At 47.7% G+C, this 22,996-nt stretch overlaps 1 long non-coding RNA gene across 2 annotated transcripts in view; it reads right to left on the minus strand.

Annotated features, from left to right (window-relative positions):
* LOC126047223 (uncharacterized) overlaps positions 1 to 22,996 on the minus strand; it is a 26,762-nt gene continuing 3,766 nt past the window's right edge. For both annotated transcript variants that reach the window (XR_007508536.1, XR_007508535.1), the window contains exons 2-3: positions 1,572 to 1,754; positions 1 to 780 (exon numbers count right to left, since the gene is read on the minus strand). This is a non-coding gene — a long non-coding RNA (uncharacterized LOC126047223). The remainder of the gene's footprint in view (positions 781 to 1,571; positions 1,755 to 22,996) is intronic.

Consider the following 22,996-nt stretch of genomic DNA (forward strand, 5'->3'; position numbering starts at 1 on the left):
TATTTAAAGAACCTTACAGCCAAACCCTCAAATCTTTGAAAGTTATCTGTCTTGCAAATTATCCGAATGCCGGGCACTGCTTTCCAGCGAAGGCAGGAACGATGTCTTGGTAGCTGGCTGGAAGAGTGAGTGAAGAAGCTTCACACCAAACTGCAGTTTTCCTGGTCGGTGCAAACGTGCAAAAATCAAGCACAGAAATACGGTTTGCCCTACAAGTGTGGGTGTACCCACGGCTCACACCAGCACAGATGTACTTACAGCACAGAAGTGAAGGTGTGAAGCTACCTCAACTGTTTTAATAGGTAAGTCATCTAATACATAATAAGAGAACAATTTCACGGCTGTTCAATAGTCTGGTGGGGTCTGGGGAAGACAGTTCACAATAACGTGTAAAGCAGGCCCTTGTCGTGGTGTCAGCAGGAAGTTTTTATATTTGAAGAACTTACTATTGTCTAAAACATTCTGAAAAGAGTTCACCAGCTAATCAGCAAAGTAACATAATTATGCCAGATGACAAAGCGTTTTGCATGTATGGGTTTCTCCACTGGCAGGGCTCAAACAACATGTAGCCTCATAACTTTTTAAATTCCAGTCAGATCCCGCACGCTCTCGCCACCGGCCTCCAGCTGACTCATCCTTTTCAGAATATTTCTTTTCATTACTGTGTTTGTAGGCTGCTCATCCCAGAGCCGGAGCCAGATCAAGCTGGTACTAGCCAGTGCAGTGAACCAGCGTTTCTCCATGGTGGTCTCATCAGTTTCTGCTGAATTTCAGCTTTCACTGAAAAGGAAAGGGAGAAAAAAAAAAAATCAGGCTCTCTAGGAACGAGGAGCAAGCTTTGTGACTGTGGCCCCATGGAGGGCTGCTTCACCAACGTGGTAGGGAAAGAGAAACAAGGGGCAAGTGTGACTGAAGCACAGAGGGGACCTGCGGCAGGTCCCGACGGCAGTGATGGCAGCGTCACCTGTGGGAGCTGCCGGTGTCTCCCCGTTCCCACCAGTACAACTGGGGCACGTGGCATGGGGACACCGGAGGGGAGACGACCCACACACATTTACAAACCAGGCTGCTGCGAGGGGGAAGCAACCTGGTGCAAATGCCACGCCGGCGTCCCTGCCCTGGGGTCCCGCAGCAGGAGGAGCCCCTGGGGCCCATCGGTGCCCGTCTCCGTGGGGCTGCTGCCCCCACGCCTGCCCTGCCTGGCACAGCCGCTCCGTGCCGAGGGACCCTTTCTCCACGTGAGAACCAAAGGGAAAACGATGCTCGTCAGCCAGAAAAGCACCATGTAAGTAGAAGTGGAAGATTTCTAATTCCTAAAGAGCTACCAGTGAGCATTTTCAAAGCGGTGTTAAAGAACACTTTGAAGTACAGCCCGTGAGTTAAAAAATGCGTTTGGGGGATAAATCCGTATCTCGTTCCAAAGATACAAACCAAGCTTCATTTTACTAAATATAGACATGTAAGGCAGGGCAAAATTCATCAAAACTCTCAGTCATATCTCCCAAAGAGATGTGTTGTGACAGGAGACCAGCAACCCCATGAAAATAAGGGATCGGTATTTCAGTACTTACACGCACGAGTTACCTCCATAGTGTAAGCAAAGCCACTGGATCAAACGCTTGCAGGATTACACCCCTCACATCGGCAGCTTACACCAGGTCACTTGGCAGGATCTTTCCCACCGGCTAGTGGCTCACCCTCCGGCCAGGCTCCCGGCACCTCCTCCGTGCTGATGGTGAGTCTCCAGAGCTTAGCTTTTCCGCCATCAGAGATCAAGTAGAAAAGTGACGTTAAAAAAAAAAAAAGCTTTATTGATTCGGTTATAGGAAATGATCCCCTTTGCAGCACGGTTTACACTAAGCCTCCAAATCTGACATCTCTTTGAAAGCCCTCTTAATATATCCAATTATAGATTTTCAGCAACTTTGTGGAATGTCGGCTTTCCTGGCGACTGACCCCGGAAAACACCATTGAAATCAGGAGGGATTTTGCTATTGAGCTCAGTGGGGGAGGATCAGGTCCTACATAATTTTATTGTCAGCAATGATGACCTCTCTTCACAAATGAAGAATACCCATCCTGAACCATGGCCTTCGGAACGTAAACCATTTATTTTTATAGCTGGATCCTTCCCCAAGTGGGATATTTTGTGCATGGTTAACTTATCCCAGGGCTTTAAATGCTTGCCAAGTGGCTTTAATAGCAGGATGTTGTTTAAAAAGATTGGGAAGGATTGTGGGCAGTAATAGAGATAATTGCCAAGGAGAGATAAATGAATCTTCAATCTCAAACCAAGTTGGCTTTATCATTGGGTCAGGAGGGAAGATCCAGAAAAATCCCCTGTCTAAGACTAAATGTGTAATGATAGTTTGGGATTTAGGGAAGTTGGCAGCTGTTGAGATTTTTCGATAAAAACATCTTTTGAGGCTTAATACAGGTTTGCAATTCCATATAAAGTCATGAAAGCCCCTTTTCACTCCAGGGATTTGGCATCACGGAATAAAAAAGCTGGAGGTGAATTTTTGGGAGAGGAGCAGACAGCAAGTGACACCCTGAACTGAGAGTTTTGCAGGCTGCACGGGGGTAGTGAAACTGTGTCTGAAGGGGCTGAGCGCAGAGCCAAGCAGGTAAGGAGTGTTTTGCAGGACACGGGGCACCTGCAAGGAGATGGCCACTGCTCGGCCACCCTTCGGCCACCCTTCGGCCACCCCTCGGCTGCCCCTTGGCCCCCAAAGCGGCTGGGAGAGGGCAGCGCGTGCCAAACCCAAAGCTTTCCTTTCTGCTTTACAAATAGCAGAGAGCATTTCCAGAACATATTCAAGCATATTTATTTATTTATTCATTCACCAGGGAGGGGAGGAGGTCGAAAGCCAACCATTTTAATGAGAAATTATCTTACCTTATCATGCAGAATAAGGTACTGCATGACACAGCGACTTTTCGGGTCAACCTATTTAAAAATGAGTTGCCAGATAAAGACTGCTGAAAAAGAAAAAACGAGGACTGACTTCAGACAGGTCTCCCCTGCTAGGATTTGGGGGGTTTGAGTGGAGTTGCAGCTTTTCTCCCTCTGTGACATCCTCTTTTTCCTTACGGGGGCAGCAGGACCCTTGCTGCTCTCTGCAGTCTAAGCCACCTGGGGTGACTTCTGCGAACGCTCACGGGGCTTTTAAAAGAGTAGGAAAAGGCATTTTAGTGAGAGATGACTTACTTTTCAGCAAAGGCCTTACCCAAAGGGGGGTGGGGGGCACTTCTGGGATGCAGTCACTGATTGTGGAGCACTCACGGGGCTTTCATGAGAGTGGAAAAGGTATTTTAGTGAATTACAATTTATTTTTCAGCAAAGACCTTTTCCAGCTCAGGGTGGGGCTTTCCCCAGTTATCTTCTTACCAGGCTACTGTTCTCCTTTCTAGACCCTATATTCTCAGCTACAGGAAAGAACATGGACGAAACCCGGAAGCACTGTACAGGGGGAGGCCTGACAAAATGATTTCTCTCTTTATGATCTGAAAAGGAAACTGTGACCCATTTTTCCAAAAGCAATATTAAAAAAGACAGAGCAATGTGACATGAGCAATACAAAACGGCCCACCTTTGGATTAAAGAGTCGTTATTTCAAACATCCCAGCTACGTCTCATGTTTGCAGTTGCCCCCAAGAGACTCCCAAAAGCCATGAAGGAGGTGCATGGTTTGGCATGATAAATCCTCCTCCGGACACAGGGTCCAGGAGCAGTGTCGTTCTTGTGAGGTTTAAAAAAAAAAAAAAAAAAGAGATCAAAAACAAGCTATGAAATAAAACTGGGGCAAAACCATCCCAAAACATGAAAAAAAATCCCCTGCCAGTGAGCACCGCTCTGTGTTACCCAGAAGGAGATCCTTCCCCCACCGGTGTGTGAATTACGGCCCATTCCCAGCTCGGGGATCTGCATTTTTGGACTGCCGTATCTCCTCTCTGGGGAAGGGGCACAGCCTCCCCAGCCAGCAGGCCATCCACTAAACTCCCCGCTGCCTCGGGCTCCTGTTCACAGCCCGCTTGCCTTTAATATTGACATGCTCACACTTGGCGGTATTATTCGGAGCTTTGGGTCTGATGATCATATTTATATGGCTGACACCCAGACCTACTTGCCTATTCCTGCGGATTCCCGTGAAGTGCTGTCATGGCTTATTACCTGTCTATCTGCGCTTCAAGCCTGGGTGACTTTTAATTTTTTGAAGCTTAATGCTGGGAAAACAGAATTGCTTCAGATTGGTTCAGTTCACCTCCGGGATGTGCGGATTTATGATATATAATACTGTATCACACACAGCTTGGGAGCTGGTTTCATTGCCAGGCTCTTAAAAATGGTCTTATTTTATCTGAAATAAACCTTTTCAAAAACGTATCGGCAAGAGGAGAGATGGGAAAATATCTTTATCGGATTTTGGAAACTTCTGCGGCTTTTGTTGCATGTTGCTTGTCAGGCTGAGGAGCCCTTGTTCATGCCTCGGTCTAATCCAGAGTTGTGTATCGTAGCTCAGTGATAATTGGAAACTCTTCTCACTCCAGCATTTTCAGCTGTTGTAAAAGTCTGCAGCTAATGTCATAACAAGAATTAAACTGTCTCATCATATTACACCCGTCTTAGCTGACTTCGCTGGCTATTAAGGTGACAGCGCATTGATTTAAAATTTCTGTTAATTGTTTACCCCTTCTTGCAGAGGCTTTCTTGGGGTTTTTGTAGCGATCTGCAGGCTTTCTGTAGCTGTGGATTATCTTTGTGTTCAGCTTTATATGGACTTACAAAAAAATATCCTCTTTGTCTGGATCACACCATGTAATACCCTCAGCCCGTGCATTTCTTTGGCACATATATTCCCTGCATGGATCGCTTTTAAAAATAAACTAGTGGAGAGGGCATGGCTGGCTTTGGTAGTAGGAGACTTTAAGAGGCTTTTTTTCCCTCTCAGATTTTTATTTGGATTTGTTGCCTTTCAGTTTTTCTAGCTACTAATAGCAAGGGTGTCATTTTAGATAAACAGATGTACTCACTCTGCCTACAAAACCTTTCACTTTACAGGTTTAACAGAGAAAGTGGCCTGTACCCACCTTGCCCACAAAACAGACCTTACAGCCCACGTCCCTCAGGCTTCCACTTTTGGGGTGAATAAATTGATCCCCTTGTAAGCGCAGGGTAACAAGCTTCTTACCTAGAGTTGAGAATGAAAATTGCTTTGTGCAATATGCTGTCTTTCTGGCACAAAATGAGCACCACCTCAACGGGAATTTGGCAATGATTGCAGGGCTGGTAAATAGGGGACATTTTCTCTTTTTCCCATGATCTAGCTCTCCAAATCCATAAACAATGTATTTCTCCACAGATATAAAAAAAAAAAAAAAAAATCCTTTATTGTCCCCCAAGACTGTGAATTTTATTCACTTTCTTCGCTGAGGGCTGAAATATTTCTTACCTTCTGCTCCCCTTTATTGTGCTTTATCTCACTGGAGCAATTACTGAATGGGAAATGGGAAGATGTCAACTTGTCCTAATGAAAAAATATTCCGGTTTAATGGAAAAAAAGTAAGTAATCAAGTAAGTAATAAATATGTATTTGTGAGTTTAAAATCCCATTGTTTCTCGTCCCAGATGCCAAGGACTTTGGATCAGGCTCAGTTCTTGGACTTCTTCCTAAGGAGACCCGCTCTGCCTTCCCCAGGCAAGAAGTGCTAATCCCATAACCAGCCTTTCCCTCGCCCCATCTCCCACTAGTTCTTTTTTCGCATTTTAGTAAAAAAAAAAAGAGCTTGTGCATGAGCTGCAACTGGATTTTAAAATTCTCTAGCGGCCAGTACATTTTACAGAGTTTATAGCTTATAAACATGATTGTAAATTGCAAAACTACTCCCGGTTATTTGAGTTCCCAGCATTTATTCCTGGGGAAAAGCAAAGTCTCCCAACTGTCATTAGAGAGCACTTCATTAGAAAAAAACCATTCACTATTTATATTTTGAGCAGAAAAGTGCCGCTCACTTGTATGAATAAAGCATGTGCTTTCCCAGGCCGTTGCTGGCTGTTCCCTGCACACCAGTGGCCTCGGCCAGCTCCAGCACCCACGCATGACAGAGCCTCGAAAATGGAGAGGGATTTGCTGTAATAGCTCCAGCAACAAGTACGGCTGCCGGATGGCGCAGAGGGTCGCCTGGCTGCTCTTGCCATTAAAGCAGTGCCAGTAAGGTAGTCTATATTTAACGTGAACTTTTCTGCCTTTGAAAAGCATTGCTTGGTGCACGATAACCGCGCTTTAAAAGCCTTTTGTTTCATCCCTGTTTTGATGAACTCCTTTCCCTTTGATGTTCATCTGGAGTTTAATCGCGATAAAACGCGCACAATGACTAGCTTGTGGAAGAGAAAAAGGTGCTGGGAGAGCACAATACGGCGCATTATCTGCTGTCTCCCCTATGCCGCTCGCTTGGCAGGCGGCAGCAAGCGCTGCGGTGAGAGCAAACCAGGGTGACAGCCTGGGCATCCTGGACTCACGCCGGCTCCCACCACAGCCACAGCTGAAACCGCGCTCGCGGCACAGGATCGGGCACAGCCAGGTCCCCGGGACCGGCTGGCTGCTGCCAGTACCTGGCCCACGGTGCCCACCTGCAGCCGTGACATTGCAGGGCTACATTGCAAGGTCGGTCCCAGTTTGGGACATCCTCCCCAAAGGCCTCCTCTGGCCTCAGGGAGCAATGGCCAGCCTCAGCGTGCGGCGTGACGTGGGCAGGACGCATCCTCATCGACATCCCACAGCAGCATCCTATGTCAGCACATCCCACATCTCCCCTACCTCTATTGCGGGAAGGTGAAAGTTTGAGGAAACCCTCCCCGAAGCACTGGGATGCTGCCGGCACAGGGTGATGCTCCAGCACAAATGCCAGCCTCTTCCCAAGCTGCTGGTGCCCCTGGCTCCGGCAGGTTTTCAGGAGCTGGGTGGTACTTTGCTGCTGTTGGGGATCTGGCTCCCAGGGTCAGGCTCTTCTGCGAGCAGCTCAGTTTTCCTTCAGAGATGCGTTTCCAGTCCATCTGACTGGGGGAGAAACCTCAAAAAGTAGGAGACAGAGGCAACCCCTAAATGTGCTATTTTTATGGTCTTTCCACGATTTTAAGAAAGGACACTGACGAACCCTTTCAGAAGGTGAGATGAGGCACCGTGGCCAGTCCAGGCAGCGCGTCCACAGGCCAGCACTCACCCGAGCACGTTTCTCCCTGCCCAGACCCTCTGCAGGTTTGAGTCAGCACCCTCCTGGTCTAAGCCTCGGTACGAATCACCTGCGCATATTAATCCCTGATGCCACCCACTGGTCCCCCAGCTGGGGACAGCTCCAGGCAGCTGGGACCGGTGCCGCCTGCCCAAGTGCCGCCTTGCAGCGGTGCCCTGCGGTGCCCAGGAGCTCCCGTGGGGAGGGCAGTGCCCAGGCTGCACCCCGTGCCCGTTGGGGACGGCAGACGGAGGTGACCCGGTGACACCTCTGGGATTTAGGTATCGCCCTTGCCCTCTCCCGGCCCTGCCCCTGGGCAGAGGCTGCTCTCAGCTGCGTCACAGCACATGCCATCCTGGTCACATCTCGAGACACGCCAACACGGGTCACGTTTCGGGACGTGCCTACCCCTGTCACACCCTGTCCCCGCAGCGGGCAACGCCGCGAGCCTGGGGTGCAAACCCCGGCGCCCTCCCAGGCCGGGCACATCCCCAGCGCCGCCTTGCACCCCGGATCCCGTTTCAGCTACCATGATCCCAGACCCCTGAGGGGGGGGGGGGGGGTGGCACGGTATGTATTTGGGATATTTTTGTGCGGCACCAATGCAGTAAGTCATTTTCTGTGAAGCTCCTCATAGCATTTGGTAGCCTAAATCAGAAACGAGCCCTAGGCACCTTTTCCCGGGGATGGCTGAGATGGCTCCTGCCGTTCAAGCGCAGTTCTGAGGTTCAGGACGGGGACTCGCAAGGACACACGTCTGTCCTGCCTGACCCATCCCACTGTCTGCAGACAGCCCTCTGCGCAAAGTAAGGACAGAGTCCTAATGAACCCGTATATAATCTCATCTCTCCTTAGATGGCCTCTGCTACCAACAGCTGTCTCTGAATTGTTTCCCGAGAAGAGAATTAGTAGTTAGACCTTCTGCAGATACAGCTTCTTACCCGAGAACGGGTTTGAGGGTTTTTAAGTATTCATTGAGTTGCAGAGTTTGGGGATCACATGTTTTCCATATTTTTGCTTGGATTTTTAACCGTATCTTATGACATCTGTACTCGCTGCTGGTCTGACCTACTTAGTGAAGTCAAAGACACTGGAGATTAAACTGAGCGATCCAGTTCAGTGCATACTTATAATTTCAAGGTCCTGACAGAATTCATTAGTTTCTAATAACCATTTCTTGCTATTCAAAAACTAATTGTAAATTTGCATTCAAAAAAAACTTATTTACAAAAATAAAATCATTTTCTTTGCCTGAGAAGGTAAAATCTGTAAGCCCAAATAACTGAACTGCACCTGAAACGTATACGTGGATTTTTAACAACACTGCTTATTAACCACGCGAATATCTGCCCGTGTAGACAACGATGTGCTACAGCCCTTGTAAAATTTAGCCTAACTGTGGTGAAAAAATCTTTTTTTCTTTTTTTAGGAATGCTCTCCACTGTGTCTCCATTTCAAACCCAGAAAGCAAACAAGTTGTAGCAGACTTTCTCTCGCAAAATGAATTTGTCAAGCTCTGCTGCATTTTGCTGAAGTGTAAGAAACTTAAATAAAAGTGATCCTAAAGTTAAGAAGCTGGCTTCAGGGCAGAGACTAGCGGGGATTTCTGTGAGTGTATTCACTCTTCCCAAAGTTGGAGGCGTGAGTAGGTTTTCCTGGTGCCAGAGGAAATCATTCATGAGTCTACGACCTTCCAAGACTGATTCTCTTTCCTATTGCACTATGCAGCTAATATTTTGATAACATTTTGCAGATACAAGTGAAAATAGGAAATCACTTTACAATTTTGAGACAGCATCTGGGCTCTTCCTTTTATTCCATTGCATTTTATAGATATGTATGTCAAGCTTTCACAGCAAATTAAAATCGCCAGTGCTAACAGCTTTCAGGAGCATTCATGCAGGGCCTGATCCAGAGCCTCTCCCCATCCTGGGGCAGGGGCACGAAGCTTCTGAAAGTCGGGCACAAAGGTTTCAAGTGGGTTCTGGACACTGAACATCTATGAACACCTTCTTACCTTGATAAAAAAAAAAAATGCTTGCAGTGTTACGGCATGTTTTCCTGGTATACGATGCCTTGGTTTGTGCTTGGGAGAGTATGGTCGCACTATTTAACGCTGCATTTTTCTGGCTTTTAATCCATATTATGAACCCATCGCCAAAGAGCCTTCCAAAATTATTACGTGACCGTGACCACGGCATTCACATTTGAAAAGCAGTTGCTGTCTGCGTAATATTTTTCTGTATTTTTACCACTTATGTGCAAGCTGGAAGACATTTTTTGCACATCTCATCCTCACTGAAGCAGCCTATATAAACTGCTGTTAATATTCAGCGGGCTTACGCTGCCGTTTGGGAACTCGCGCGTCTAGTTTTCAGTGACCCCTTCAGACACAGGCACAGACCTGTTCTGCCATGATACCAGCTCTCTATATACATGAGGATATTTGCGGATATGCTTTGCTGGGCAATAAAATATAATTAAAAATGTGCAAAATTAACGCGTGCAATGTTTTATTCCTGGAGGTAAAATCCACTTAGTAAAACGTCAGCATTCTACTGAGTGAGAGAGTTGTGCTCAAAAATGCACTTCTGCGGTTTTCTCAATGAATTTCCTCAGGTGATCGATTTATAGATGGCCGATTAGTGGTTAAAAGCAGCATAAATTACCAGTATTAAGGAAGCGCTAGATCCTGGGACAGTCTTTATTACTTTGGAGTATCTCATATTAGTAAAATAAAATCTTTTCATGCCGCATGAGACAAAAGTCATTTGCAAAACAGCCTAAGGAACCTAACTGAGTCCAATTCATTTCTAAGCATTGTAATGCAAGGGCTGGTTTGCTCTGTTGTGACCATAACCATGCATTCATTAGTTGTGATATACAAAGGTTTTTCTTACCCAAAAATCAGTTGCATCCATGGATGCCACTTTATAATTAAGATACAGATCCCTGAGCCTGCAAAGATTCAGGCGGAGCCTTAACTCTGCGTACAGCGAGGAAGCTCAGAACCCCAGTGAAATCCCTTGCAAAAGCACATGCAAAATATTTTTAGGAGCAGGGTCTACAGAAGCACCCCTCGGGGACCATCGCCACACTCCAGCAAACACTGCCTGTCTCGGGGACAAATGACAAAGAAATTGTCTTAAAGCCTGGCCGGGTCACCCTTGTGCTGTCGGAGGTGGCGGCAGGTTTCGTCCCACGCTCTCAGGCCGAGATGGGCGGGCAGCACCTCGTGTCCAAACCAAACCTAACTGGATCTGTGGGACACCTGAAGACGTGCCAGCCTGGGGTGCGGGCAGGCGGCCGTACGTGGCTTAGAGCTCGCCGAAGGCTCTGCGTTTGGTCCCTTTCGTGCCCTTTCCCCCCAGGGATTCGGGGCTCCAGAAAGTTTTCGGCGTTAAAGAGAGTTTGCCTTACATTTTAGGGGAAGGGCAAATCACACAATTTGGAGCTGGCTTACGTAGCCGCCCCCTCCTGCTAAACAGCATATTTCTGTCTGTGTCTGACTGCGTTTTTCTACTCCATCTCCTTCTGCTCTACATAATCTGTCAATATAGGGTTTCCTTTCATTAGACTTCCCTCTCTCTTAACATCTATTCTTCCTCACTGAGGGTTCTTCCCTTTACCACAGCTTTTTTCAGTGGTTTGGTTTGATTCAAACTGAAATGGCTAGAGTAAGGAAAAGTAAATGAAAATGGCTAAAAGTAATGAATTTGGTTATACCTATTTACTACAAAGCACATTAGCTGTATCAGCTTCGTTCTTTGGATAATATTTTTTAGGGGAAATGTAACACTCCCTTAATTCTAGATCCTTTTTTTATCTTGCTTCATGCATAGGCTCCAAGAGATGTACACGTAGCATAGATGCTTAATTTACTCCTCCAAATATGCAAAGAATACGGCTATGTGCAATCAACATCGCTAAGAGCATGTCTGAGTACAAGAAAAAACATCAATTATAAAGCTGCTGTAAATTCCTTATTATCTAAGAATTTCAGCACCTACTGCTGTGCCTGAGCCTCCATTGCACCCGCAGGAATTTAAGAGCCTGGGACGCACACATTCGTGAATGCAAGCTGTGTGTTTGTGCACAAGCTGTACAGCAGATTTTGAAACAACTATCTGAGGATGTTATGGCTGTTAGTCAAAATCTGACAGTAAAGGGGAGTTTTTTGTTTAAATAGGGGGATTCGGAATGTGACTCAGAGAGAAATCACGCAGGATGCTGGGACTTCATGAAAAACCCTTAGAAAAACACATTGTTGTCTGGAAAACCTGGACATCCAAGTGCAAAATCTGCAAAATTTGCAATATCTGAGTCATATCTCTTTCCTTTTACCTGCAGATGGTGGATCGAGTAAGTGATGACTGCAGTAGAACACCAAGCAGCAGACAGGGAAAGGGGAGGGCAGCGCCTGAACTTCCATCAGCCTCAGAGAGACTAAGCTTTCCTCCACGCAGCTTTAGTCTCTGGTTTTCACATCTAGGTGCAAATCTGGCTTTGGGCTATGATGCACACTTCTGCCAGATGTGGTTAGTATTAATCACATATTATTTAGATCAATATGGATCTCTGTTTGAAGCATGTAGCAATTGCTCGCTGCTCTGTATCGTCTAACTCTTTGTATTTAACAATATCAGTTCTAAAAAGCAATTTATACCCAGGCCACAATCCCCTTATTCCCCAAAACCCCACTATTACTGGTAATGTAAAGTCCTACTACTCATAAAATATAACATAAAATATTACAGTCCTGATTTTTTTTTTTAAGTCCTACCAATTTCACTATTCATGCCATTTTTTACATCACAGTATTTAGTATTAACTGGGTATGTGTACCTGAAGAAACGAGTGGTGAAAAAGCAGCATCAAATATTTGAAACGTACATCTCCAGGAAAGGGTCTGTCTCCCTGTCTACACACACATGTGCACGTATATGTGTCCCCATCCCAGTGCTCGAATCAGAAACGTATGGTTGTTACTGCAAAAACATATGTAGCACAACAATATCGTAATCAAATGTATGCTCAGACGTGTTGCAGGAGGCAGCAGCAATTTACAGCCATATCAAACGCCACGGCTTCAGCTTCCTTAAGAAATATTTCTCACACCAGAAAATGTAATTACTGTTTCACTGTGCCTTCTCGCGTGGTGATCTGAAACGCTTCGGTAAAATGAAGAAACCTATCAATACTGTATCTATTGCAGATGAGACATCTGCAAATACGGATCAGTGTACTCCAGTCATTGATTTTAGGATTCTCAGTGTCCTCCAAGGACTGTGACAAATCTATACTTTGTCCCTGAGTGATGGGGTTTGCTTTTGGATTTCTGATTTCATTGGGGAAACCATGTAAAAGTTAATGGAAACAGAGAGTGCTCTGCCGCTGCCCAGCTGAGAAGGCTCAGGACCACGTGTGGGTCCTTCAAAACCCCCCTGTGGTACACACCACTAATCGACAGCCAGACGCTTGCAGACAGACCGACACCGTGTTCTTTTTTAAGACAAGAAAAAGAGAACAGTTTCAATATCTGCGAACGGTCTGGCTTTGCCCCAGATTTGCCTTGTTTTGAAATCCACTTGTATTCTACAAGCATAGGTACCTTTCCTGATCAGGTTTGGTGAGGTGGTGAAGTGAAGGAAGTATTTGGCTCCCAGTGCCAATCAGTAAACCTTGTTTGTAAGAATGGACATGCAGAAAAAATCCTGTCCTGCTATATCTTTATCTGGAGTTTGCATGCGTAGTGTTATCCCTTTGACATCCTTGCCCCACAGCAGATTGTATACAGATAAACGTGTCCTTGTAACAAAAAGAGAGATTGTCTTTCCGAGAGACCCAGAAAATTGAGGGGCCCTGTCTATAGGTGTGTGAATGAACGCACGCACACGCACACACACAGAGTCCTCCAAACGTACACGCTTAAACAATATTTTATGTAACTGAACTTCAGTGCAATGCAAATTTTTACAAGAAATGGTTTGCAACTCGCTGACTAAGGACAGCTGACTAATTGGCTAAAGAAAGCAGGGAAAAGTTCCTAACAACATCTCAAACTTCGCAATTTTAAATTAATCAGAAAAAGTGAAAATCTATGAAGAAATGTTCGCATTTCAGTCAATCTTTAAGATCTAATACACACACAGATGATGAATTTGGGTATTACACGGAAAAGCCATGTAATTGACATACCCTAGAATTACTAGGAATTCCCACCAACGCCCTGGATATTGTCCCCACAGAGTATTTCTCTCATTCCAAACACCACAGCAGCTTCAAGCTTTCCCCACTTACTCTAAGATTAATATATCAATATATATTCTTTCTTTACCCAAATTGTAATCTATTCCCAAACCTAACTGGAAAGAACATGCTGGCAGAGGTGCAGAATGGGCAGTTTTCCAGTCTCCGTGTAAAGTCTGCAATATCTGACCCAGATGAAGTTGCTACCACTGAGCAAGGTATACCCCAAATGCAATGCCTAACACAAACGTCTAACAGGGACCGAACTCCAAAATATTACACCTTAAAAACATGGTATGGCTATGTCCGGGAAAGTAATTGTAAGTGCTTTTTTGGAAGTGTTAAATTTGCTTCTGTTCTGCTTGGAGAGAGTATTTTCTCACCCTTTGTTCGCTACGATGAAGTGTTATTGAGACAATCCATCTTTAAAACTGGAGAAAAATTACAAAATTCCATCCATACACACGGTCAAAAACACGGCTTCACAAAGTGCACGACAGCCTTACAGAAGGATTTTCTGGTCACCTAGACTGACCTGCAGAGCTGGGTTTTGCCGCTGTGAATCACGCAGACGTTCCCAACTCATGACCCTCTGCAGACAACATCAGCTCAGAGAAACTCCAAGGAACAGGCTCTTCTGCGCCGAAAAAGGCTGACATTATCGCATCTACTCTACACCTCTGCAACTGCTAGTTTATGCAACATCATTACTGCATGAAATACGATTCACACGTGAATAGCAATCATGGCTGTGAGATACGCTGTTAAAGACGCAGACTCCTCCACGTACTTCTTTTGCTGTCTGCTTTCAATCCCTACCCAACGTACCGGTCAGAGCCCCGGAACCACGTAATTCATATATAAGGCTGTACGTTCTCCACACTAAATATCTATAAGAACTCTCATTTTTCAAGAAAAAGCTCAATTTTAGACTACAATAAGAAAAAATGATGTGCTTGGTATTGATCATGAAAGAAGAATAGAAATAAAACCTGCGGTATTCAGTTATTGACATAAACACCATCATGCACTGTGCAAGCTGTGATTTCACCCTAGTGACCGTATCACGTGGACCTGGGAATTTGTCCATCACGTCAGCGAGCTTTGGATCAGACCTGTGAAAGCCAGAGCTGTGTATATGGCTTTAACTTTATATCTGGTGAGTCTCGCAACTCAAAGAAAAGCATGCCTCACTTGCTTCCTTGCTATGTAAACAAGTACAGACCACGTCACCAAAAAGGGTCTGAGATTTACCCAGCAGATCAGCGAAACATCTGTAGCCTTTCACATATTTCACAAAGAAACATTTGTCCGGTAACACATTGCATCCTTTCTGAATGGCAACACATGGGGCCACAGGCAGAGCAATCAAATCACAAAGAAATGAAGTATTATAGAAATCTATTTCTATATAGTCTAGATAGACTATAAACATATTATAGATATGGGTTTACTTAAATATATTTCTATTCCCTGTAGACTATAGATCTAATATATGGATATAAATACAGGATGCAAATATATTTCAATAAATTTATATTCTATATTGCATCTCATCTAAAAGCACTATTGCAATTTGGGGCAAAAGTTTTTGTTTGCTGTTATGCAAAGCCATACAAAAAGTTTCCATATAAATAAGCAGTATGAGCTTTTCAGGAAGATGTATAATCTTATATTGACCAGTTGCGTTATGTACATAGGTTTTCCTGGATAGCATATGTAATTTTCCCAGTAACATCATTTTCAAACCTGAAATTATTCTGCATTTCTGATATGGAATTTTGTCATCAGGGTCACTTTTAGAAAGTGGAAAATGGTAGCAAAATACAGGGCTAAAATTTGAACAAATAGAGGAGTATTACAGTTGCTCATTTTAAAACAAAATGAGAGTCTAGGAGCGGTATTGTTTTGCACATCGTATCTGTGCAACCGTACCTACTGACACTTGGCAATCATAAATTACAGTATTACTGGAAACCCAGAGTCGGCTGATTAAGAGGCACTTGAAGAGGTCTGTCCAAATGACTACCTTCCTGACACGAGGGCCCCGAGAAACCAAGAGGAGCTGTTCGTGTTTCTCCACCACCCACAGGATGAAATCCAGAAATTGGTAAGAAAACGGGTTAGACGCTCACAGGGGTTAGTGCTCCTCAGAAGGAAAAAAATAAAGGGACTCTGTTAACGGAGGGTGTGCGAAAGCGTGACTGTATAGCTGAGGTGGGGTGCAAGGGGCGCGCGCGTGCGCTAATCTGTCTTTGGTTTGTGCTGCAGCATCTTCTGGGGCCGAAAGCAGCTGGGCCAGGTCCCGTCGTGCTCAGCCCAGCAGAGGCACGCTGGAAATCGAGCCTGAGACAGGACGGGAAGAGCATCGCCATTTGTGTCTACGTGCGTGAGAGGGAAGCCACGACGTGATACGACCCCGCGCGTATTTAGTCTGAGCGCTCGGGGTGCCCGTGCACTGCTCCCACGGTCGGGAAGGTCTCGGGGGGTGCAGGTGCGAGCGGTTGGAGGCAAAAAGGGGGAACTCCGAGCAGCCTCGCACCCAAAGCCTCCTGTGTCCAATTTCACCTTCGAGAGATGCCGAAGGCGTCGCAGACTGTGTCGCGGCTTGAAGGGGAGACAGCCTCACCCCCCACGTTAAGGCGCTGGCCGGATTTTTGTTGTGATTTTCCCACAGAAGTGGAGTTGGGAGAGGGGAAGACAAAACGTCCCAACTTAATTTCTTTTTAATGGTCTGATGGAGCGTCTGACATGTGAATCCTCACTGTCCCTGCTCTCCAGCTTGACTTCAATGACTGCTTTTAACAAACAGCCTCCCCCAGACAGGGAAATTCTGTTACCTTGCCCAAACCTGCTCAAATACTTTGAGCTCCCAGTTACACATCTAGCAGAGGATTTTGGCAAAATGCGTGAGAGGCGCATACTTTGAACTGGAGGTAGACTTAAAAACAGCCCCTTGATCGTCAGTGATGTCTTTATCCACTGAACCAGAACTGGGTTTCGTAAACCCTTGCGCCTGGAATTTCTTGATCTCCTCCCGATGTGCCAGCCAGCCCCTGCAAACCGGGTCATTTTAAAAGAGTTCATACGCCTGTATTCCTGCAGCCCTGCAATATGCATTATAAGTAGCTTATCTGGAGCCATCAGTGACCACAGATTAGTGGGGCGATACTCCCTCTGGAAATCTTCGAGCCCGCACTGCCTTCCCTCATTACAGAGGCTACGGGGTCCGCATTGCTTTGCATCCGCTCACCGAGGGGGCTTTACGTTAACTCCACTTGGGGTTTCAGAGTTTTGCCTCTGAGCGCATCGTGGGCAAACTGGGATGCTCATTTCCAGCGCCTGGCGGGGAAAAGGAGCCCTGCCACGGTGCCCGGGTGCCCCGGCGTCCCCAGGCCAGGGCTGGCGGCCGGGGCAGGGTGGGCTCCAGCCGAGCGCGCCCAACGCGGGGGCTTTGCTCCTTGTGACTTCTGCCCAGTGCGCGAGTCCGAACTGGAAATTAAAAGCCTGTCCCTTGCTAGTCTTCAGGGGTAAATTTCAGAGGCTCCAACATAATTAACAAGTTCTGTCGTTCCGTCGCTGTTGCAGTAGCTGTGGTATTTTTAAAGCTTTTTATTAAAAATTAATTTCTTTATTTTGTTGGAGACCCATCACTCGGTCACGTGGCTCCCTGTCATGTTTCTATCCTTCCTACTCATATTCGAGTTATGCCATCAAGCTAATATATTGTGACTGCTCTTCTCTCTTGTGACAAAGCCTTGCAGCTGCCTCCAAATCAATAGATGTCAAAGAAATATGAAAACAATCATGACAGAGAACTTAAATCCTGGCTAGAGTCTGCATAATAAAAAATGTGCTTCTGTTCTCAAGGCAGCGGATTAATTTATCCTAAAGTTTAGTCAAATTTTATTCCGGTACCTTTTTCCCAGCAGATAGAGCTACATCTGTTGGGTTTGTAATGTAATTTGTAATTACTGCCCTTCATGTGGTCCAATGCCTTGAACCATCTTTAATTAAAAGCATAATTAAGGGAAGATCTAAAGGAAGACAATTACCAGATGGTCTTTTTTTTAGAAACAGTTAGTTGCATTGAGGATGTATCCCGGTCCATTTCTGACTTGGATTAAAAGGCAGGCTGCTTCCCGCACAATCTGTGAGGCGAGAGGCCGAAAAGGGGCTCGGACATCCCGGGCAGCGCCGCGGTCAATAACCGTGAGGGAAGCCGGGGGGGAGCCGGGGGGGAGGATCTGGGGGCACCTTGGGGCAGAGGGTCACCCTGGCTCTGTCGAATTTCCTGGGGCAGGTGAGCCCCGCTACCCCCCTCCAGCCCAAAGCTCTGGCCAAAACCATCCCAGCCAAGCCCCCCCATCACTGGGGACACCCTAAGGCTTCTAGGAAACATTTTCCTGGCAAAAATAGTAAGTAATAGTAATAGTAATACATAGTGATAGTGATAGCGACAGCGATAGCAATAGTGATAGTAATAATGATGATGATGATGATGACGACGATGATGATGGTGATGATAATACTAATACTAATACTAATAAAGGAGGGACTGAGCCCCAGAACAGCTTCCAAAAATGAATCATCACCGCTGCCCTGGGTGGGACAGACCCTGACGGAGGGAACTGTGCCTGCCCAGCCCTCGCTCGTCGCAGCCTGAGCAAAGGTTTTGGCTAAGACCACCCCCCCCCCCCCCCAACCGCCTCTGAAACGGCCGCAGAGCCGCCCCAGCCTTGCTGGGGTTCGTTTTGGAGTCCCTCCTTGCGTTATGGGGTACCGTCCCCCCAGAAGAGCCCCCCCCCCCCGCACCTGGAAGTTTCAGAGAAGACCATTACTAAAGGAGAAAGGGTGGGAGGGGATGGGAAATAACCCCGAAAATATGAATAATGCAACGAAGTGCAGATTTATGTGTGAGCACAAAATTTCTAGGGGAAGCTGGGCATAAAAAAAGGGGGAAAAAAAAGGAAACCTCGAGCAGTGGTGCAATGTAAATTAAATTTTTGCTGTATTACTAAGATTTCATTATTTGACTGTTCCTACTCAAAGTAAGGCAGCAATGAATTGTAATCATTTCAATTATCTTCAAGATAGTTTCTTTAGGACACAAGTTGTCAAAGATAAAAAAGTACATTCTTGCTGCTCCGTGGGTCCATTTTCCAGACGGTTTGTCGTTCTTGCTGCATGATTTAGTCGGGGCTTTTTTGCATACTCCGGCTCTCCCACACGCCCTCCGCGGGGGCGCGGACCCGCTCCCTCCCCGCGCGGACCGGCCGCGCAGCGCTCCGCGCCCGCGGAGCCGGCGGGGCTGACCCTGCCCCAGCGCCCGCTTCGCCGCCATCCTCTTTTCATTAACTTCGTGCAAGGAGGGGTTGGGGTTTTTTTTTTGGGGGGGGTGGCTTTAACTTTTTTTTTCCCCTCTTATTTTCGCGGCTCTCCCCCTCTCGCTCCCCACCCCCCCCCCCCAGCTCCCTCCCTGGAATATTTCCTGGCCCATTACTCTGGTAAAGAAATAATTGCGGGGCGGGCGGCCCCGCACCTCGCCTGGCCGCGGGCCACCCGAGGCAGGATCCGTCCCCATCGCCATCCCCATCCCCGCAGCCCTCCGAATACAGTTTTCTCCCTGCTGCTCTCGGCTGATTTGCAAGTGAGAGCTGCTCTCCGCCGGGAAGGCGCTTAGGTCTCTTTAAGCGCAAACCAAATAACATTTAAATGCCTTTTTACTGCCGAGGCATTATTTATTTAAGTGGCCGTCGGAAATCACAGCAACGCGGGTCCCCGTTCCTGCCGGAATATTGTCCTTGGCGTTTTAGTAGAGCGACGGGTTTAAAAGAGGCTCTTCCCGAATAAAAGAGCGCGTTTCTCCCCATTATTCATATCTCGGGAGTCCCAGGCCTCTAGTACATTAAAAAAGCTTCAAAAGGACAATTCGCCATCCACAGATACTATATTTGTGAAATGTCCTTTTGTCGAAGCTTTTAACACCTTCTTATAACGAATCATTTGTTCTTTTCTTTTTAATTTTGATAGACAATTAGCCATCAAATATACACCAGTTGACTGTAACCGAGCATTAAACTAGCCTTTATTTAACGCTAATTTAGCATAGCTGCTTTGTTTAACTTTGCCATACAAGAACCAGGTTTTGTAGCAAAAAATAGGTGTAATTTTGTGTGGGGCTTCATTTCTTTTGGCCCTCTACACAGCAAGCCCCCTCCTCTTTGTAACCCATTCTGCTGGGCAGAAACACCATTTCGGAGTGCCTAGCACCTGGAGTCTGGGAAAAATTAGCATTGATATAGATTTAGTTGAAATGTAATCTCTTAAATCTGTCCAAGATTCGGGGAGATAATTACACTTTCACTGAATTGCCAGGGGTCAGCGTCTCTGTGGACCCGAGGAGTTGATTTACTAACAATAGTGGTACATAAAAAATGGTGTTTGAGATTATAATGTTAATAGATGCAGTCACTGGGGAAAGCGGGCAGGCTACAACTAATTCGATGGAACTTGGGTTTTGCTTTACAAGGATTCAAATCACTTGCAGCATTTAATTTAGAGGAATGAGTTCGGCAGTAATTACAGCAAATGGAAAGGTCGCCTCGGAATATTAGTTATTTTTCCCCAAGTTGGGACTCGGGCTTTGGGGGGGGGGGGGGGGGGGGGGGGAGAGGCCCCTTTTTTCTCTGCCCCCGGCCACGGCCGGGAGAGCCGCGCTGCTGCAGCCCTGCCCTTTTCCCACTCCTCACCTCGGAGCCAGCAGAAACCCGCTCGGACAAAAGAAACGGGGGTGGAAAAGATTCGCACGAGCTCTGGGCTTGCCCCTCGAGTGGGACCCGGCGGTTCCGAGGGAGAGGCGGCATTTCTTGCTGCTCCCGGGGGATGCTCGCCGGCCCGGGCCGGCCCGGGTCAGGTCAGCATCTCCCCGGGGCGAAGCGCACCACGTTCCTGGGCGAAATCGCTCGGCTGTTTCGTTGGCGTTTTGGGGGGTCGAGCCAGGGGCGGGTTTGGGGCTCGGCTCCGCGTCCCGCTGAGCCCCCTCCCGCTTCCCAGCGCACCGGGAAGGGCAGAGTTTATCTGCCGGGGGGCAGACGGCCCGAATCCGGACACCGGCCCGCCTCGCCGGCCCCGGCCCCCGGCAGGACCCCGGCAAGCCCAACCCAAACCCAAGTCCTTGCGCCCCCCATGTCCCGTCCCCGTGTGCCCCGTCCGTCCTCCCCCTCCGCAGGGGACGCCCCCCTCTCTTGGGCAGGGCCGCGGCTTTTCCCCGCTGGGACACCCGAGCCGGGCTGGGGGGAGCCCGGTCACGAGCGGCCGTGGGAAGCCGAGGGACGGGGACGTGGGTCTCAGCCCCGGCCCCGGTCCCTCCGGGGGGGGCCCGCGGGGGCTGCCTCCCTCCCCGCTCCCGGAGGGGCCCCGGCGGGCGGCGCAGACCCCGGCCCGGCCCGGGAGCCCGGCGCTAACGCGGGTGCGGCCGGGCGCGGAGGAGCGCGGCATCCCCCGCACACACACACACACACACACACACACACACACCCACCCCCCCGGCCGCGAATCGCCGCCGGGAGCCCTAAACCCAAATCCATTACCGACGGCACACACCGCCGCCGACCGCGTTTTGCAGCCCGGGCTGAGCGGCCGGGGGTTCCGCGCCGGGGATGCGCTACCTGCGCCGGGGGGCCCCCCCCCCACCCCCCCACCTCCCCTCCGCGCCGCGGCCGGGCGGCGGGGGCGGCCAAAGGCGGGCGGGAGCGGCCCCCGCCGGCTCGTCCCGCGGCCCCCGGGAGAACCGTCGCCGGGGGGGGGGGGGGGGGGGCGGCTCCCGGGCGGCTGCGGGGCGTCGTCCCCGGGGCCGCGGGTCCGGTGAGCGGCGGCGGCGGCGGCGGCAGCCCGGGCAGAGCCGGCGCCGGAGCCTGCCGCGGCCCCCCGACGCCCTCCGTCCCTGGCTGTTTGTGTTTGAAGTCCGGCCGATCTTATATGTAACAGCAATATATATGTTAATTGAAAACTTCTGAATTTAAAGAGGTTGTGACAAGTTATAATTTGTCTCGTCAATGTCTGGAATCCTTGTTTAGCTCTTTAGTTGTGTCTGCTGTTCGTGCCTGTCAGATAACAGCTTGCCTAACACGCTGCCTTCCTCTCTTATGGCACGGAAATGACAAATGTGCTGTTTTATCCATACAATTTATTTCATTATTGTTGCCAGCACGAAGCATCACAATCAATCATAAGGAAGTCCAGTTGGCAGGTGTCAATCTTGGTATGTTTTTGTACGTCTCAGTCTATATTTAATCCAATTACAAGGGTCATGGAGTAAGTGCAAATCCCCTTGTTACAACTCACATCTTATTCAAGATTTAAAGTAAAAAGTCAACTTGATCACATGGGCGCTTTGGGGGACCTCCGCTACCTTTTGATATGTCGTCCCCCCCTCCCAAATTATGCAGAGATAGCGTTTTATTAAAGAGTTATCGCAGGTCGGTTGGGGTTTGGGATTTTTTTTTTTTTTTTCCTCCCCGAGTGTTTGTGTGCAAATGAAGTATCTTGTTATTTTGCTAAAGAAGAGGGAGGCTTTAATGATGGGAGATCTTTCCGCTCATTGCCCTTTCAAATACAATTGTAGATCGAACTCAGCCTTGTCACGTTGAGGAAAAGTGAATTTCTAACATCCAGGACGTGCCTGTCGACTTTCAGCGAATTGCATCCAATCACCCCCAGGGAATTCAGCTAATGTCTCAGTCTAAACCGGGATGAGGGGAGAAAAACAAATCAAACATTGTCCGGAGTCACGCTTATTATGAAAATGTTTTAAAGGATAGAGAAGGGAAATAATTCAAGACAGCCCAGAATAAAGTTTTAGACAAATTAATAGCATTAGGAGTCCTCGGGAAAAAAAAAAAAAAAAATAGAGAGAGAAAGCCCAGCTACAAAGTTAAGGTATAAAGAAATGATTTATAACTATACGTTTCTTTTTTAAGCAAGAAGTATTTTTTTTAATCTGATTTTTTTTTTTCTTTTTGGATGAGAAAACATGGTTGCGGCATTGAAAATAATAGTCTTATTATACAGGCGGCTACAGTGGGATCCTTCGCGAGGGGAAATGTTATCTTTCTGCTAAATTTCTGTCTTTAGGACGCTTCAGTTCACAGAAGTTTCTTGCAGCATCTTAAATTAACACCCCCCCCCCCCCCCAAAACACACACTCCCGCACACTAATCCCGCTTGTTACAACAAGTTCCCAGCTCGCCAGGGCTCACAAACCGGGGTGCCCCGTGTCAGCCGGCTCAGCCCGCTCTTGGCGAAGGCTCAGGAGAAGGTTTAGGTGCAACCGTTTACCAGGTTGCAGGAGAGCCTCGCAGCCTGCCATCCCCACAACAGGCGGAAAGCTCTCAGACCTTTATATGGCAACACACGAAAAGCCATTTCAAGAATAACTCAGGTATTTTTTATTCGAAGAGATGGAGCTATTCAGTTTCTATCAAACTGCGAGAGGGCTGAACCGACAGGACGAGAG

This window comes from Accipiter gentilis, chromosome 17, assembly GCF_929443795.1.
Source record: "Accipiter gentilis chromosome 17, bAccGen1.1, whole genome shotgun sequence".
Taxonomy (NCBI): domain Eukaryota; kingdom Metazoa; phylum Chordata; class Aves; order Accipitriformes; family Accipitridae; genus Astur; species Astur gentilis.